General features: G+C 39.9%; 1 protein-coding gene across 1 annotated transcript in view; it reads right to left on the bottom strand.

Annotated features, from left to right (window-relative positions):
• LOC134212578 (uncharacterized) overlaps positions 1-18,838 on the bottom strand; it is an 896,490-nt gene that overhangs the window by 677,314 nt on the left and 200,338 nt on the right. The window lies entirely within an intron of this gene.

Genomic DNA, 18,838 nt, shown 5'->3' with positions numbered 1-18,838 from the left:
AATTTTTTTTTCAGGATATAGAGCTTAACATACTGAAACTTTTCTCTGAAGTCACTGAGACTCTAAAATCAACTTTTCATGGCCAAAACATTTTCGATCACGAATTCCTGGGTTAGAAAACACTGTGCTTCGTTGGGAACTAATTTGGATGAAGTGAGATCTATTACTAGAAAATTTAAAAATATGAAAGCCCCGGGTGATGATGGTATTTTCTACATACTTATCAAAAAACTTCCTGAGAGCTCTTTATCCTTATTGGTTAGTATATTTAACAAATGTTTTCAGTTGTTCCTATTTTGAAGCCGGACAAAAATCCAGCTGAGGTTTCTAGTTATCGCCCAATCAGTTTGCTTTCTTCAATAAGCAAACTGTTTGAAAAGATTATTTTAAATAGAATGATGGTTCATATTAATGACAATTCTATTTTTGCTGATGAGCAATTTGTTTTTCGCCATGGGCATTCAACCACCCATCAGTTATTAAGAGTAACGAATTTAATTCGGCTCAACAAATCTGAAGGATATTCGACTGGAGTTGCTCTTCTTGATATAGAGAAAGCATTTGACAGTGTTTGGCATGAAGGTTTGATTGTAAAATTAATGAAATTAATGAAATTGCAAAAAAGTTTGGATATTTTCTCCACTTACTTGCAAAAATGGAAAATTTCCCCGAATGCTTCCAAAACTCAGTTTATAATTTTCTCACATAAGCAGAGTGCTTCTTATTTGAAACCTTCTAGCAGACATATTGTCACTATGAATAGGTTTTCAATTAATTGGTCTTCTTCTTCTTTTTCTTCTTATTGGCATTACATCCCCCACTGGGACAGAGCCGCCTCGCAGCTTAGTGTTCATTAAGCACTTCTACATTTATTAATTGCGAGGTTTCTAAGCCAAGTTACCATTTTTGCATTCGTATATCATGAGGCTAACACGATGATGCTTTTATGCCCAGGGAAGTCGAGACAATTTCCAATCCGAAAATTACCTAGACCGGCACCGGGAATCGAACCCAGCCACCCTCAGCATGGTCTTGCTTTGTAGCCGCGCGTCTTACCGCACGGCTAAGGAGGGCCCCTTAATTAATTGGTCTAGCGAAGCTAAATATTTAGGACTTCTGCTAGATCAAAAATTAACTTTTAAGAATCACATTGAAGGCCTTCAAGCCAAATGTAACAAATATATTAAGTGTCTATATCCACTTATAAACAGAAAATCAAAACTTTGTCTTAAGAACAAACTTTTGATTTACAAACAAATTTTTAGACCTGCCATGTTGTATGCTGTGCCAATATGGACTAGTTGCTGCAATACCAGAAAGAAGGCACTTCAGAGGATTCAAAATAAAATTTTGAAAATGATTCTGAAGTTGCCTCCGTGGTATAGTACCAATGAACTTCATAGAATTTCTAATATTGAGACATTGCAACAAATGTCCAACAAAATAATTTCCAATTTTAGACAAAAATCGTTGCAATCTTCTATTGCAACGATTAACTCCTTGTACCCTTAGTATAAAATAGGTTAAGTTTAGTTTAAATTGAAAACATTGTAATTCCTACATGGTTCAATTCAACCAAAGGAAAAATTCTAACTGCCAGAGGCAATTGAAATGAATTAATAATAACTGAAAATATAACATAGCAAATAAGGATGATAGTATTAAGAAAACACGGAACACCTAGTCTAAGAGATGAATGCATGTATTAGATAATTAGCAAATAAAATTAGTTAAAAAAAAAATACGCGTTGTTATGTTGTTTCGTAAATTCGTGACGCTGGAAAGTCGCGCCCGATTTTTGCAACAACAAGGTAGTGATCCGAGTCAATGTTCGGGCCTTTGAAGGACCTATTGTGTGAGAGTAGCTCAAAAGTAAATGATTGTACAACATCGATATTAATCTGAGCGAGCTGCTATGGGCCCTCGGTGCACCTTCCAGGTGTCCACAGAGGGGGGATACATGTGTCTGACGCTGTTGCTTGTCGCGAATTCCTTCTATGGAGCAAAAGGGGAAGGTTTACACCACAGACTGCAGACCGCCGTCAAACCCGTGGACAGGTAGACGAAGATCGTGGATCGAATATCTGCGGTATAGTCTCAGACATTTTACTGTAGTCCGAATGCGTGTAGAGTGCTGACACGAGAGATCGCCTTCGATCGAACCCCCGTTTCGAAAACAAATCGCTTAAGGATCCTGGGCTTCAGATGGATGGAGTTCCATATTGTAATCGTACAACCTTACATTGGTACTTCGCGTACTACGTAAGGAATAAAATCCTTAGCAGTCCTTAGCCTCTTACCCAAAAAAAATTATCGCTTCCTCCTAATGTTGCCGGCAGGGATACGATCAACCTCAAGGATGGGGATTTGCTCCCCTCCGGGGTTGTAAATCTGATCAATCGTTTGCTCTCCATCTTAGGAGCTACTCAAAACAGCGCCTATTCCCCATGTTAAGGGCGGCTGTAAAATTGTGCACCATGGTCCGCCGGAAATTTAGGGGTGTTGGTGTGAGACTCTGCAAATCAGCTTTAAAAAAACAGCAACGAATAATTAGTGACAGTATACGGTCCGGAACAATCGATGAAGGGCACAGCGACGAAAAGGGACTAGCGATTGGAAACTCGGTTCGTGGAACTGCAAATCTCTCAACTTCATTGGGAGCACACGCATACTCGCCGAAGTGCTCAAGGACCGTGGATTCGGCATCGTAGCGCTGCAGGATGTTTATTGGAAGAGATCAATGGTGCGAAAAATTAGAAGTAAGCATACCATCTATCAAAGCTGCGGCAGCGCACACATGCAAAGACGCGTGATCGGGTGGTGGCCGATCAATGAGAGAATGTGCAGGTTGAGAATTCCGGTTCTTCACCATCAGCATAACCAACGTCCATAATTCACACACCGGTCCATACTTTGCATGGAAAGAGTCCAAAAATGCCGAGGTGAACTGAGTATGTGGAAAAATAAGTTATAGAAATAACTATAGAAGAAAAATCAATACCTTTAATCAAACTTAATGTGTTCAAGGGCTCATATCGTCTTACTCATTCTTGTACTGATGATGTACTCTGAAAAGAAAACAGAAATGTAAAATTAGTTTAAAGCAATACAATTTAATGAAATGTAAGCTGAATGTAACCGACATTACTAGTAGAAACAATGTTAGGATTTTATGGAATCAATCAGCGGATGTCAGATTTTCTTCCAAGTCTGTATAAAAACCTGGCATATACGAAATTGCAAGATTCTTATACACATATTGTATAAGTCCTTACAATTGTGCAAGCTTTTCTTACAATACCTGTTTAAGTAACTTACAATGTTTGTATAGGAACCAAACAATTTCGCATATAATAAAGTGTTTAGACCTCGGGGTCTCTTAAAAAAAACTTTTATTCACTAATTATTATTTTAACATAAATATACTAAATGATTATTATCCTAGAACGAACCACTCTCTACTACTTGCACTAACTAATTGAACCGTATCGCTGGTCGATCGGTGATATTTAATAATGTTAACTGCTGACTCGGCGCATCGCTATGGGTCGAAGTCCAATGGATCAGTTCTGCTGACGTTGGCGGTGGCATGATTGGGTCGATGCCACCCAAAGTGCTGATGGTGCGGTACTGCAGGCTGGCTCATGTGTAACTCCTCCGGGGGGTAAAAAAGCGTGTCCTCACGCGTCCAAAACCTTCGGGACTGGTGCCTCCGTTTCCTTTGTGGGATTCTTAGGCTTCTTTCTCCGTGAAAATTTGGAAGCAAGTCCTTGAACGATGTGGCTAAAATACAGAAGAGCAAACAGAACTAGGGTTATGGTTATTAGGGTGGAGATTGTTATTCCACCCAGAAGGCTCCAATTCCAGATATCGTGCTGTGCTTGTTGTAAGTAAACATGTTGAATATGTTTCCTGTTGATCAGAGTCCTCGTGTCTAGAGATTCGAGGTCGTTTTCCAGTAGTGATCGATTTGTTTTTATGTTGTATGTAGCACCGTACATAAGGGATGCTTTCGTTGTGGTTTCGTTTGCAGTGAATGTTTCGTTGATGAACGTTACGCTGCAGTTTGAAAAAGTTATGAGGAAGTTGCCATGCAACGATCTGTTGTCTGGGCCGCAACTCGATGTCATTTCTTGTCCTCTTGCGTTGTTTATGAGCAGTAAATTGTCTGCTATGAAATCAGCTGCGGTTGAGTATTCCGGCCGGGTTGTACAGTGGCTAGATGTCCCCATTATGATCGGAAGGATGCATTCATCGGTAAACCTGGTTATAAACGAGTCCTTTTGTACGTATTCATTTGGCTGTGTTGTTGTGTATAGTACGTCCTTGTTTTTCACGAGGTATTTTGGATAATTGTTTATAGTTGAATTGTTGTTATTCAGGGAGAAGAGTTGAATAACCTTTGCCTCTTCTTTTTGTAGTTCTGGCACAAGAAGAATGTATAACAGTGTTTCGTCGTTGGCTGCTATTTTAGGTGTGACGTATGTAATAGCTTCGTCTGGCAGGTTGATGACTACTCCTTGGTCTTCTAGTATTCTCTTGATCATGTAGATTTCTCTAGTGGAGAGCATTTTATTGCTGGTAACCGAAACTTTGGATAATGTTATTGCCTCTTGAATCTCTTCCAGAATTTTATTGATAGTTTCAATATTGATGATTGTCGTGAGGGTATCGATTTCATCTATTATGAGTTCATTGGTTTGCTTGTCTTCTATAAGTTTTCTCACCTCGTTTGTAAGGGTTTTGATTCTTTGTCCTAGCTGTTGATTTACTCGGTATTGGATGTTGTTGTTCTCTATTAGTGTGTTCATAGTGTTATTTATAATGTGGAGGTCTTGCGCATCTGGACTTCCGCCAATCCATTTCCATACAGATCCTATGATGTCGATGCTCCTAGCGTAACGATGATTGCCTGGCCTAATCTGATTGTAGTTAGAATGTAATGATTTTATTTTATTTTTAACTATGTTAGAAAGGGGATTATTAATTTTGTTGTAAACAACATCTGTCAATAAATGAACTGTTTTCTAAATCTTTTAGGTCTATTTCATGAATTATTCTGAAATTTCCTACTTGAATTCTACAAGGGTTTGTGTTTAGTGTTAAAATCGGTTGGTCATTCAAATGTAAAATCTGTAAATCCTGTGTCCTGACATACATGACCATAAAAATGTTAATGATAATGAAGATAACATGATTTGAATGGTTTGAGAGGGTTCGTCTTTTCTTGCGACTAAGTTTAGATATCTATCTGAGTTGATTTTATATCTGGTTGTTTTTTTTGTTATTGTAAACACCTGAAAAGAAATTTGATGACCTGCGTTCGTCAGTGTGTCTGTCTTTTGGTTGTATTCGTCGTCCTAAAAAGAGAAATAAGATCTATGGTAATTTATGTTGCAATGACTGGGTTACTTTCTGAACGAATTTTGAGGAAGTGTGAGTTTTTCCGCTTGGTTAAGGGTAATACTCGGATCCATGGTACGAGGGCCTGGAAATAGAAAGTATACTATCAGTATTTTATAAAATATGTTTTCTAAGTCTTTTAATTTTGTTTTTATTTCGTTTCACGTTTCTAGGAATTTTGAAAGTTTTGATCATGTTCTCAGTGCATTTAGCTGTTGTGAAACGCGGGTCCAGTTTTTTCCTTGTGGCTTTCTTTATGAACACTTCTTGGTCGACTTCTATGGTTGGGGCATCCTCCTTTTCATCGTTGTATTTCTCCATGTTTCTTCTTGCTTTGTTGAGATGAATTATTGCGTTATCAAATATTTTTTGTGAGGCTGGATTTATTTCGTCTGGATTCGTTAAATTTCCTTGGTTGAATATTATCTCATTTGGGGTAAAAGAGGTGGAGGAGTGAACTGTTTCGTTGTACAGGGCGGTAACCATGTTAATGATTTCCGGGGAACGTAATTCTGGGTATTTATGCTTATTGGTGTTAAACAGTTCGATCACTGTACTATGTGTTTTTTCTATTTGGCCGTTTGATTCTGAAGACGATGCGAATTCTACTTGCACCCCTAAGTCTCCTAGGAATGCTTTTAGCTGAATACTGGTAAAGGATGCCTCGTGATCACAAACTATTATTCTTGGTGTTCGAAAATTCGCAAAATATTGAGTTAGTGCATTTTGAACGTCTAGGGTATTTCTAGTTTCTATTGGAATGAGTTGTAAGTGTTTGGAGAAGGCGCAAATAATGGACAGGTAATGGTTTTTATCCATTCCAAAAATATCCATGTGAATTCTTTGGAATGGTGCTTTTCTATTGGTCTGGATGTAATTTTGATGTTGTAAGGTTTTCTTTCGTATTTGTGTTGAAAACAGATACGACAGGCATTGTTGAATTTTCGGATTCTCTTTGTCATATTGGGAAAGTAGTAAGATCGCTTGAGTTGTTTTTCCACTTCCTGGATACCACGATGGGCTCTTTCGTGTTCTGTTCTTACGAGTGTATCTTGTCTTGGTTCGGAGGTTACGTCTTCTACCATATTTTGGGTAATGACAAAGTGTGAGGAGGCGTTCGAAAAGTGTTCACGATAGACTTCTTGGATTAGTTGTAGTGTGTTCTCGGGAGCAAGTATAGCTGTCTGTTTTCCATTATGAAATTCTTTCAGGGATTCTGTAATTATTTCTTTGTTCAGGTTATCTCTGCAGATAATTGTTCTTTTGTGATTTGGAAATATTGTTTCTTGGATAGTCGTATTTATTCGGGCATGTCTGAAAATTATTTGGTTTCTATAGGCGTTGATTGGTCGTTCTGTAAAGTGCAAAAAATAGTCGTCAGAGGTATCCGCGGAGTGGACAGTGTTTGCGTCTGATTCTGTTGGGTTATTCTGTATTGAGTCCCTGTCTGTACTATCGTCATCGTTTTCGTTTACGTTGGCCTCCACTTTTCTACTCAGCGCGTCGGCGACGACGTTTGTTTTCCCTGTTCTATATTCAATTGTATAGTCGTAGTTTTCTAGTTCTAGTCTCCAGCGAAGTATTTTGGTATTTTTACTTGAGTTTTTAATGAACGTAAGCGGTTGGTGGTCCGTTACTAAGGTGAATTTATTTCCGTGTAAATAAGAGTGGAATTTTCCGACGGCCCATATTATTGCCAAGGCTTCTTTTTCTGTCGTAGAGTAATTAACTTCATGTTTGTTTAGAGTTCTAGATGCAAAAGCTACCGGGTAATCTTTACCATCGTTTATTTGGGATAAAACTGCACCGAGAGCGTAATTTGAAGCGTCTGTAGTTAGTACGAATGGTTTATCAAAATCTGGGTGAGCTAATATGGGGTCTGTTGTCAATATTATCTTACATTTTTCGAAAGCTTGAATATATTGTGGGTCGTTCATGTTAAGTTCTTTGTCCTTTTTCAAGTATTTGGTCATTGGATATGCTAATTTTGAATAGTCTTTAATAAATTTCCTGTAATATCCTAGAAGTCCTAGAAATTGTTTGATTTCTTTCTGTGATTTCGGAAGTTTCCAGTCCAAAATTTCTTTTATTTTTTCTGGGTTGGTTTTGACTCCTTCTGAAGTGACAATATGGCCTAAAAATTCGCAGTCGCGTTTCAAAAATTCGCATTTGTCTAATTGAATTTTGAGATTTGATAATGCGAGTTTATCGAGTACTTTTCCTAAGTTTTCCAAGTGTTCTGTCAAATTTCTTCCAAAATTATGATGTCGTCTAAGTAAACGTAGCACACTTTTCCGATGAGATTTCCTAGGATAGAATTCATGGCCCTTTGGAATGTAGCGGGTGCATTCTTAAGTCCGAAAGGCATTCGTAAGAATTCGTAGTGTCCTAGATCAGTACTGAATGCTGTTTTTTGTCTTGATTTTTCGTCTAGTTCGATTTGGTGAAACCCTGATTTTAAATCCAATGTTGTAAAATAGCATGATCGGCCTAAGTTATCCAGAATGTCTTCGATCTGTGGTATCGGGTGTCTGTCGTCAATTGTCTTATCATTTAGCTTTCTGTAATCTATGACTACGCGAAATTTACGTTTTCCAGAAGCGTCTGATTTTTTTGGGACAACCCAAATTGGTGCATTCCAAGGGGATTCAGAATGAGTAATTATACCGTTTTCTAACATGTCTTCGATTTGTTCTTTTACTGTGCTTTTATGTGCATGTGGGTATCTGTATGTTTTGGTGTATACTGGGTTATCGTCAGTCGTGTTGATTTTGTGTTTTATTTTGGTAGTCGCAGTGAGTTTTTCGTTGTCTCTTGGAATTACTTTGTCGTGTTTTGCAAGGGTTTCCATCGTCATTTGTTTTTCTAGTTCAGATAGATGGTTTGTTCTAATTAATGATTCGATTCGTTCCAGTGTTATTCCTTTAGGTTCTTTATTTTCTGTGTAAAAAATATGGACTTCACAATTATTTACTTTTAGAAACACTTTTTGAAAGGTATTTTGGGAGGTTGTGGTTTGTTGGTTCTGACGATAAATGTAGTCGAATTATTTTTAGATTTATACAAGCCTGGTTCAATTAAAACGTGCTTAGTAAGTTCGGATGGTTTGGTTACTATCCATTCGCCATCCATATTACTTTGCATAGTGATAAAATGGTTAAATTGACTTGGTTTGCGTTGTATATAATATTTGTGAAACTTTATCGTTTTATCTAATATGTTCAAGGTAGAATTGATGTAGTCTAGAGTTGCTTTGAATTTGGAAAGTGTTTCGGATCCTATAAGCCCGTGGAAAAAATTGTGGAAGTCTAATTCGTAAACTGGAACGGCTGGTAGATCTGACCCGAGTAGAGTAGCACTGCCTTTGGATGAGATAACTTTACTACCACAGAAATTTTTTGTAAGTGTAGGTTTGATTATTTTAGTTTTCTTTAGTATTCCTGGTCTCAGAATATTCTTGTTTGCGCCTGAATCAATCAGAATATTCAGGGTGTTGTTTTGTCGTTTATCGTGAATTTTTATATAGGGTAGGAAATTATGTTCATTTTCTATTACGTGTTCGTGTTTGGTGTTTCGGTTGAGCAAAAATTTGATTCTACGTCGCTTGTTTCTTCATCTGAATCAATTTCCTGGTTATTCAATAATTTCCGGTTGAGCGTCAGTCTGCTTTTTAGTGACGGATCGATTTCCATTTCGTTCTGCCATTTGTATTCTATATTTTCCGATCTGTTCTGGTTAGTATTGGGAGAGTTGGAATGGTTTTTATAAGGGGTTTGATACTCTTTGGAAGGTTTTTTATTTCTATCTTCGAATGGGATATTTTTGTAATCAGGTTTATTTGGCTTAGGGTTTGATTGTCTATGATTGTGTAAAGAGAGTTGTGTGGAGATTTTTTCCGCAGAGACAAATTTGCAAAGGAAAGCGTAAGCGCTTTCAATATTTTCCGGTTTCGCTGCTTGAGCGTAGCCGAAATATGGATGTTTCAAGCCCGATATGAAAGCGGCCAGAACATCTTCGTCAATAAATTTGCAAATTATCGCCCAGTTATCGTTATAATCTTGGTTCTGTCTAGCTATTGTTTTAATGTTTTGCATTATTTCCCTTGTCCGTTTATAATACCTATGTATACTCATGTCATCATTTTGCTTATTAGCCCAGAGTTGGGCTTTGTAAGTAGCTAACTCTTGGCGATCGCCAAAAGCTTCTAAAAGAATAACTTTTACCTCTTCGAAATTCAGTGGGTTACCTGCAAGGCATACCACGTCTTTTGCATTGCCCGTTATTTTGTTAAGTACTGCTTGTACGTAAATTTCAAAATTTTGGGCATTAACTATACCTTCGAAAATTTTTAACGTATTTTCGGCAGCGGTTATCCAAGATTGCAGTTGTTTGCGGTTGCCGTCGTATGATGGGATTGATTTAATTGGGTCAGGTATTCTAAAGATATCTACCGGCGTATGGTTTGGCTGAAGAGAATAATTTGAAGTGCTAGCAGGGTTTGCCATATTCTGCAGCATGGTTTCGTGTGATTGTTGTTTTGATGACATCTGCATCACGGTTGAATTTAGATTTGCTATTTGAGATACTAACTGTGCGAGCACCTGCTCGGGTGTCGCTGTTTGTTGCCCCTGCTCTTGCATTTCGTCGAGCGACAACTTGTTCAGGTTAATGTCGAGATTTGCTAGCGGTATGTGAGCTAAATCCCCAGAATCGTTTGAGCTTTCACTATTGCTATCACTTTGTTCGTCGTCGCTTTTAGGGGCGTATCGCGAACAGGATATTGTGCAAATTGCTCATAAGTTTTTGTGAGTTTTCAATAAAAGATTTCCGACTTGTCGTCTATCTGGTAGTGCGTCAAGTTGGGACGGAAGAATCGTCTATCTGGTAGTGCGATTTTCCGTAGAGTTTTGCGTCTATCTGGTAGTGCGCAAAATCTCCTCGCAAGTAGCTTAAAGTTAATATGAGCGACGGTAGGCGTAGAGTCACCACGGTTTGTCGACTATCAGTGCATCAAACCGGACAGAAAATCGTCTATCTGGTAGTGCGTTTTTACTGGGAGGTTTTGCGTCTATCTGGTAGTGCGCAAAATCTACTCCAATGACTGTAAGCTGACCCACTATAGAAACAAAAGTTACTTACGGTTTTATGCTGTCGTGTCCTTGTAGTTCGGGCTGACGTTGCTGGTGCTCCAGATGTTGTGCGCCGGGGGATCCTCAACTCAAACGGTAGTTTTCACTTTCAGTCCGTCGATGCTTACGCGGAATCACTTTAACGATCAAAATCGTATTTCCACTGTTAATACGCACAATCACTCAGCCGACTCCGGACGGCTGCGCCAATAAAGTGTTTAGACCTCGGGGTCTCTTAAAAAAAACTTTTATTCATTAATTATTATTTTAACATAAATATACTAAATGATTATTATCCTAGAACGAACCACTCTCTACTACTTGCACTAACTAATTGAACCGTATCGCTGGTCGATCGGTGATATTTAATAATGTTAACTGCTGACTCGGCGCATCGCTATGGGTCGAAGTCCAATGGATCAGTTCTGCTGACGTTGGCGGTGGCATGATTGGGTCGATGCCACCCAAAGTGCTGATGGTGCGGTACTGCAGGCTGGCTCATGTGTAACTATATGTCCAGTTCTGATACATATTGAGGCAAATTCTTATGCAGAATTGTTTGAAAATTGGGTGTAGGATCTTATACAATATTTTGAGTAATAGCTCACTCTTATTCTAAATCTATTGCTGTACGCGCAAACGAGCTTATGAATGTCAAACAATTTCCAACTTATTTTAGATTTTCAGGTTTAGAGATGTATATAAGAACCTTGCAGAACCTATAAAAATTAGCACCTGCAAATTTATTAAATTTCAATGCAATCATTGCTTACAAACCTTAAAATTCTGTACATGTTTCATATAATATTTCAACATTATATTTCTTAGGAACTTGCAGTGTTCTGCAGCAGATGATCAAGATTTGAAATTCCCATACAAAATGTATGAAAAACCATTTTGCATCGAAGAGATTGGATTTTGATTTTTTTTTAAGTTTTATCGTAAATAGAACAAAAAACCGATTATAAATTAACAAAAAATGGGCTATTTATTCTTGAGAGATGCGTGGAGGTACAAAAGCCAACTTTTACAACGATATACATCTATTACTAACTAAGTAAGTATACGTTATTTATGTTCGATCATTTAGACATAATCCGACATTTTCCGGAAGGCATAGCATTCCGTTGTACAGCAATTCATCAAAACGATTTTTCCATAATATAACGTATTCCATATAAAAGATTGTTCGAAACCAAAAATCTAATCTATGAGATAGCTTGCATCAAAAAGTCAATACCATCGTCATTTTCAATCAGCAGAATGCATACAGACTTTTCATCCAAACAGCCACGGGGAAAGTGATTCCATGGCTTGGCTGTTCAAATGCATAGCGAGTAATGCAATCGTTTTGCAGCATTTCCCGAAAAGCACTTTTAACCGGGCTGGTGATATACGCTTCCCGCTATCATTGTCCACGACAACGGAGCTGGAAATCGGATCCTAAGCCCTTTTTCTGGATCAAAGCACATGAATCCCGGAACCAGTTGTTGCAACATCGCAGCCGTCATCACGCGTTCTCACGTTGCATGAAAATCGTTCAATCCCTCCCGGTTGAATCACAATATACTACTGGGCTGCTCCTATAAGGCATCTATAACCGACATCACCAAAAGGCATCGATATCAGTGTAGGGTTACGGTAAGGGTCCTTTTCTCGTAGAAGGTTCGAAAACCAACGCAAGGAATATTCTTCTGACTCGTGATGGAACTAAATCAAATGGTATTGGTATGTAGTGTGTGACATGGCTATTGCTAAATGATGTGTCGAAGACTAATAGTTTGTCGTCCGATGAGTTCTTCACCCTATCGGATTTTGGCGTGTTGTATTGTATTCTTGTTTCCACCGCTATGCCACCAGGCTGAGCCGTCAAGATCAATCGGAGCGTTGTTTCCTTTCGGACGAGTTTGATAGGATTAAATGCCTCTGGTGGTTTTAGGAAAAACTGGGGACGTTTCTCGTATCTCAAGGTAAGAAAAGAGGATAAAAAACTTTTGTTTTATTTATGGAGATTAGTGAGATGCCTTAATTGAATTTTCCACAATATTTAATTGAACTCATCGATTTTCAGGCCATCGAGTAATAGAAATTTATATCAGTTTATTTCATCGATAAATACAATACCTAATAAATCAAACCAAAATATGTTGTATATATATGACATAGCATTCATAACATTATCACTGTCTTCGATGGTGAAAGTTCGAATCATCAAGCGTATCTTACCCTGGGAGGAACGCCCGTTACTTTTTGGAAGAACTTTCATCTGATTAGATGAAATACTGAACAACCGTTACCGTTTCCTCGTTGATTATGTCGTCGACTGTCATCTGTTACAACTTTCCGTGATTCGCAATTAAAAACTTTTCGAATTTCTGTCCCGGAAGTAAAAGGAGCGGAATAACCAATCCTAAGTCGACTGATGAGTTTGTTGAACCGAAACCAAGCCAAGGCATTCCCCTTGGTCGATCGGTTGACAAACCACAGCCGCCCCACTGAGTGCCAAGCGTAAAACATTACGATGCTAGGAAAAAAGAATTCTTGTCGAAATCATAATAACCATCATCATAATCATCAAGACATAATAACATCAAATGAAATGGAATTTAATTTAAAAAAGAATAAAATCCTGAAACAAGGAAACGTCACGCTTGAGCTCACCCGGCCGCTAGAACCGCCGAAGGGTAGTCGTGGTAATATGGGAAAATAATATTATTCTTTTTGGTTTCTTATATCTTTATTCTTCTGTGAGCCATGTCCTGCTGAACGGACCGGGGAAATTGTAAATGGTACCTAGGAAAAAGTCATTCCGATGAAAACCTCATTCGGCTTCACGAACTTGCTCATCTATTTAAATAAGAATGAGTTCAGATTTCTTTCCTGACTGTTTAACTCAACAATTTGCAAGATTTTTTCCAAATCGATTCTTGTTATGGTCCACAAGGTTTGTATACACAAAAAGGTGGTGAATTTAACGGGGGAAGGAAAAATCATTGGAATAGTCTGAGGGATTCATCTGAGGGATTACTAGGTAGTAAATATAGTCCCTACATGGGAAATAATAAATAGAGCTCTTGTTAATAAACAGAAAAACATATAATTTGTTGGTGGCAATATAGTTGCCACTGCCTTATAAATGGTTAAACTGCTCTTTGCGGAATTCCGATCAAAATGAGTCGCGCGCCGGAAAGCAGCTTTCTTGTATTCAATAAATTAACCTCGTAAATTTGAATGGATGCAATCACTAACAGAAGCCAAGCTTCCACGCCAAACGCCGATGCCACCGAAACAGTGCATTTTCGCAATTAAACCTTTCTGTTCAGAATATGTTAGTCCTGAAAGGAACCAATTTTCTTTCCCCAATGTAATAAAAGTGTAATAAGTGTAATAAAAGTATCGCCCCTGGCGGCACGGGATCGCAACAGTGCTATTTTTATAGTCAACCCTTTCCTCATATAAAATGCTGGTTCGTTGAGGTTGAATGATCTGCAGCAACACACCGAGGACCAGCACCAATGCGATGAATTTCCGTCGAAAATGTTACCAGCGCCTCCGTGATGCAGGGTCCGCTCCGCTGCGATCGCTTCGATGCGTCCGCTCTGGGTGAAATCTTGTTCAAACTTAGGATTAGATCCAAACCCGCAAGTGATTGATTTTTGATGTCTGTGCTAGTGATGCATGTACGTGATTGGTTGGTTTACCTATTTCTGAACTTTTGATCAATTTTCGATAATAAATAGTTGAAAATCAGTATTTTCATATAAATACACAGAAGCGTTGACTCATCCTTGAACGAATGGTCCAAAAAAATTGAAAATCCATCGAGAATTATTTATTTATTTATTCAGACTAAGGCCGAAGTGGCCTGTGCGGTATATAAGAGTCTTCTCCATTCGGCTCGGTCCATGGCTACACGTCGCCAAACCACGCAGTCTACGGAGGGTCCGCAAGTCATCTTCCACCTGATCGATCCACCTTGCCCGCTGCGCACCTCGCCTTCTTGTGCCCGTCGGATCGTTGTCGAGAACCATTTTCACCGGGTTACTGTCCGACATTCTGGCTACGTGCCCGGCCCATCGCAGTCGTCCGATTTTCGCGGTGTGAACGATGGATGGTTCTCCCAACAGCTGATGCAATTCGTGGTTCATTCGCCTCCTCCACGTACCGTCCGCCATCTGCACCCCACCATAGATGGTACGCAGCACTTTCCTTTCGAAAACTCCAAGTGCGCGTTGGTCCTCCACGAGCATCGTCCAGGTCTCGTGTCCGTAGAGGACTACCGGTCTAATTAGCGTTTTGTAGATTGTCAGTTTGGTACGGCGGCGAACTCTATTCGATCGGAGCGTCTTGCGGAGTCCAAAGTACGTACGATTTCCAGCCACTATGCGTCTCCGAATTTCTCTGCTGGTGTCATTTTCGGCAGTCACCAGTGAGCCCAAGTACACAAATTCTTCTACCACCTCGATTTCGTCACCACCGATGCAAACTCGCGGTGGGTGGCTCACATTGTCTTCTCTTGAACCTCTTCCTATCATGTACTTCGTCTTCGACGTGTTGATGACTAGTCCGATCCGCTTAGCTTCCCTCTTTAGTCTGATGTAGGCTTCCTCCATCTTCTCAAAGTTACGTGCCATAATATCTATGTCGTCGGCGAAACCAAATAGCTGGACAGACTTATTGAAAATTGTACCACTCGTGTTAATCCCTGCTCTTCGTTCTCCCATCAGCTGATGCAACTCGTGGTTCATTCGCCTCCTTCAAGTACCGTCCGCCATATGCACCACACCATAGATGGTACGCAGCACTTTCCTTTCAAAAACTCCAAGTACGCGTTGGTCCTCCACGAGCATCGTCCAGGTCTCGTGTCCGTAGAGAACTACCGGTCTAATGAGCGTTTTGTAGATTGTCAGTTTGGTACGGCGGCGAACTCTATTCGATCGGAACGTCGGAGTCCAAAGTATGTCACGACATAAGGTCGAAAGGACAAAAGGTAGAAATGAACAAAAGATCGAAAGGGACAAAAGGTCAAAAGGGACAAAAGGTCGAAAAGGACAAATGGTCGATCAAGACAAGTTGGGTCTGGGTGTATTCCGAAGGAGTTTGTAAATTGCATTTAACTTCAAGCAGAAGTACACTCATCTCATCAATCAAAGTTGAAGAATGAGCAATTTTCAAAGAAGGAGTAATTACTATGAAACAATATTATGAATATCTAAATAGTTCTGTTAGAGATATATATTAGTTCTGTTAGAGGAAAATATTGTTGAATTAAGAAATGAATAAAACATGTATTGTGCGAGGATGATTATCTCGGTTTCACTTTCTTGTCTATTTCGACCTTTTGCTCTTTTCGACCTTTTGTCCCATTTGACGTTTTGTCCTCTCGACCTTTTGTCCCGTTCGACGTTTTGTCCTTTCGACCTTTTGTCCTTTTCGACCTTTCGTCTTTTGACCTTTTGTCTTTCGACCTTTTGTCCTGTCGACCTTTTGTCTTTCGACCTTTTGTCCCTAACCCTGTAAAATAAACATCTAATTTATGATTTATTTTCAGAATTCAAGCAAGAGTAACTCAAGCTTAGTTCCCAAGAAATAATTAATTTGGAATTGAGTACAGAAAGTAAACACGTTATGTACCGTATGGTCTTCGTGTTTTATGGTCTTGTTTTTTTTACCTCTTAATAATAATATATCATTGAAGTGCTCTTATAGTATGTAGGTGCGGCATATCACTCTGTTTTTGCGGCTTCATTAAATATAATTTTACTCAAAACGTTATTTGCTTAAATACAAATACAAGGTACAAGCTTTTTAGAGAATCCAAATATTGTAATAAACATGTGGATTGGTAAGAATTTTTGCAAAACCGTTGTCCGGTCACGGACGGGTAGCGGTGGAACTGTCGGAATATTAACCTCGACAGCGGCAACCTTCCCACTGAAGTGTTGCCTGGAGGAGCCACCAATTGGCTCGGTAGGGGATGTGGACTGTATTCAATGCCCTTCGGCTGAAGGGCCTCCGAATCCGTACGATAGCGACAAAAGAAAATTATCCTCTTGAAGCCTTGAGAAAGGCTGTTTGGCTTGTCCGAGAAAAATAAACCGGTTAATCCAAAAACAACGATGTATTTCGTAGAATAGTTTACAAGGAACTGAATGCTCTTGAGCGAATGCACATTTCTTATATACATTATGTTGAATCCTATTCGCCTCCTGATTGGTCGGCCAATCAGCGTGTGGCATGTTGCCAAGTCGTCATTGCTGTCGGTACTCTCGTCGTGAGCTTCTTCTTCTTTTGCTTCCTCGCTGCTGGCGTCCAATTCATAACGGTTCTTTTCGCTAACGGGACTTCGCGAGCCAAGCATCAAGCTATCAATTACCGTTTGGATGAGGAGTGCGTGTTCATTTTCAAACCATGGTTGTTAGTAGGAAGGGGACCGAAACACCCGCGGTCGACTCGGGGTTAGTAGGATGGAATGTGGGATTTTGGGGTGATTAACTTTAGGATTGGTAACTTGGGACAAACATTCTATCACGTTCGCTTTGGGCGCGAACATTCTCCCCCGGGCGGAAAGATTTTCGATTACCTATAGAATGTGTATCTGAGTCAGACATGCTTTTCGAAGAACTCCCGAAACAGTACAACGGAATTTGCGAAAAGCCGTCTGCGCTTGATTTTTGAGGGGCAATCGACACTTTTGAGCCTTGAAGATTTTGAAGAAGATCTGAAAGACGCTCATCCATTTGTTTCTGATTTGATTGCATACGTTTCGATGATTTTGGTTTCAGTGAAAACGAGGGACTACAATCTCCACGATGTTTTAGACTAGCAGATCTGTCCTCACATTCCTTGGAGTCGAATGCACAATGCGATTGTACAAACGATGAACTAATGGGTGGCACAGCTGTTTTAACGGATCCAGCACAAACCCATCCCAAACGTGTTTCCTGGAGTGTTGGTAGTTCATCAGACAAAACTATTTGTCCAGACAACATGAATTTGAAGAACTCTCCTATTCCAATCAACAAATCAACAGACCCTGGATTATTGAATGAAGGATCAGCCAAGTAAATGTAATCCGGAATCTTCCAGGATTTGGTGTCAAAAGAACTAGATGGGGTTGAACCTGTAACCTCATCTGCAACTAGGCAATCAATCTCAGTTTGATAATCGCAATACCGTGAAAACATTTTCAATTTAACACTACTTGTCAACATTGATTTCGTTCCGTTAGCTCCCACAATTTTTGCTTTTGCTGAAGTTGTTTGCAAATTCAATTTATCAACGAACGATTTGGATGCCAGATGAACTTGAGAACCTGAATCTAAAAATGCTCGGCAGGAAACAAACTTACCCGAACTATCAGCCACGTTAACAAGTGCTGTCATAAGCAAACTGTTATTCAGACGAGGGGTTTGATTCACGGAGCAATTAATAAGTGGAGGTGAGGATGCCACAATTAGAACTATCAATAGAATCAAGGTTATCGACGTGGAGAAGAGTATGATGCCTGGCCTTACATGTTACACAGGAGAAACGAGAGGAACACGCACTGCTCTGATGACCCACCCTAAGGCAATTGAAACAAGCTTTGATACTTCTTACCTTGGCTTGGCGTTGAGCGATGGTCATCTCCCGGAAGGCGTCGCACTTGTAGATCGGATGGACTCCAGTTCCACAGAGTTCACACGTGCGTTCCTCACTAATGGTGGCAGCGTAGATGCTCGCTGCATTCTTCGGTAGTTGTCCTTGGCTCCTTACGGGCAACGATGTCTTCACTGTGGATGCTGGCTTATGTAGCGATTCTTACCATCGTTCCAATACTGCGCAACGCTTCCTCAAGAACTCGACAGTGTCATTGAATGTTGGCAACTGCTTGTGGGGAATGGAAGCCTCCCACTGAAGTCGCGTGTCCTTGTCGAGAGCAGCCGTCAGTAGGTTGACGACGAAACGTTCAGAAAATCCTAGCATCTCCTCCTTCATGAGGCTCAACCCATCGACGTGTTGGGTGACCTCGTCGACAAGCTCTCTCAGCTCCTTGGCGTTCTCGCGGTTCATTTTCCGCAATCCCAGCAGACCGTTGATGTGGATGTCTACGATTATACGCTTATCTTCGAAGCATTCTTCCAGAATTTTCCACGCGTGCGCGTAGTTATTCTGGCTCAGCGTTCGGGTGTCAATCACTCCAGCAGCTCTGCCGACCAGAGCCCTATCCAAATGATAGAGCTTTATAGCGTCTGAATCGGCTGACGTCCTCATGATGTCCAAAAACATGGCCTTGAAGCGTGGCCAGTTTTCGGGTTTTCCGT

This window comes from Armigeres subalbatus, chromosome 2 (assembly GCF_024139115.2).
Source record: "Armigeres subalbatus isolate Guangzhou_Male chromosome 2, GZ_Asu_2, whole genome shotgun sequence".
NCBI classification, from domain to species: Eukaryota; Metazoa; Arthropoda; class Insecta; order Diptera; family Culicidae; genus Armigeres; species Armigeres subalbatus.
Note: the sequence above shows the minus strand (reverse complement) of the source record. Positions and strands in the feature narration are given on the sequence as shown.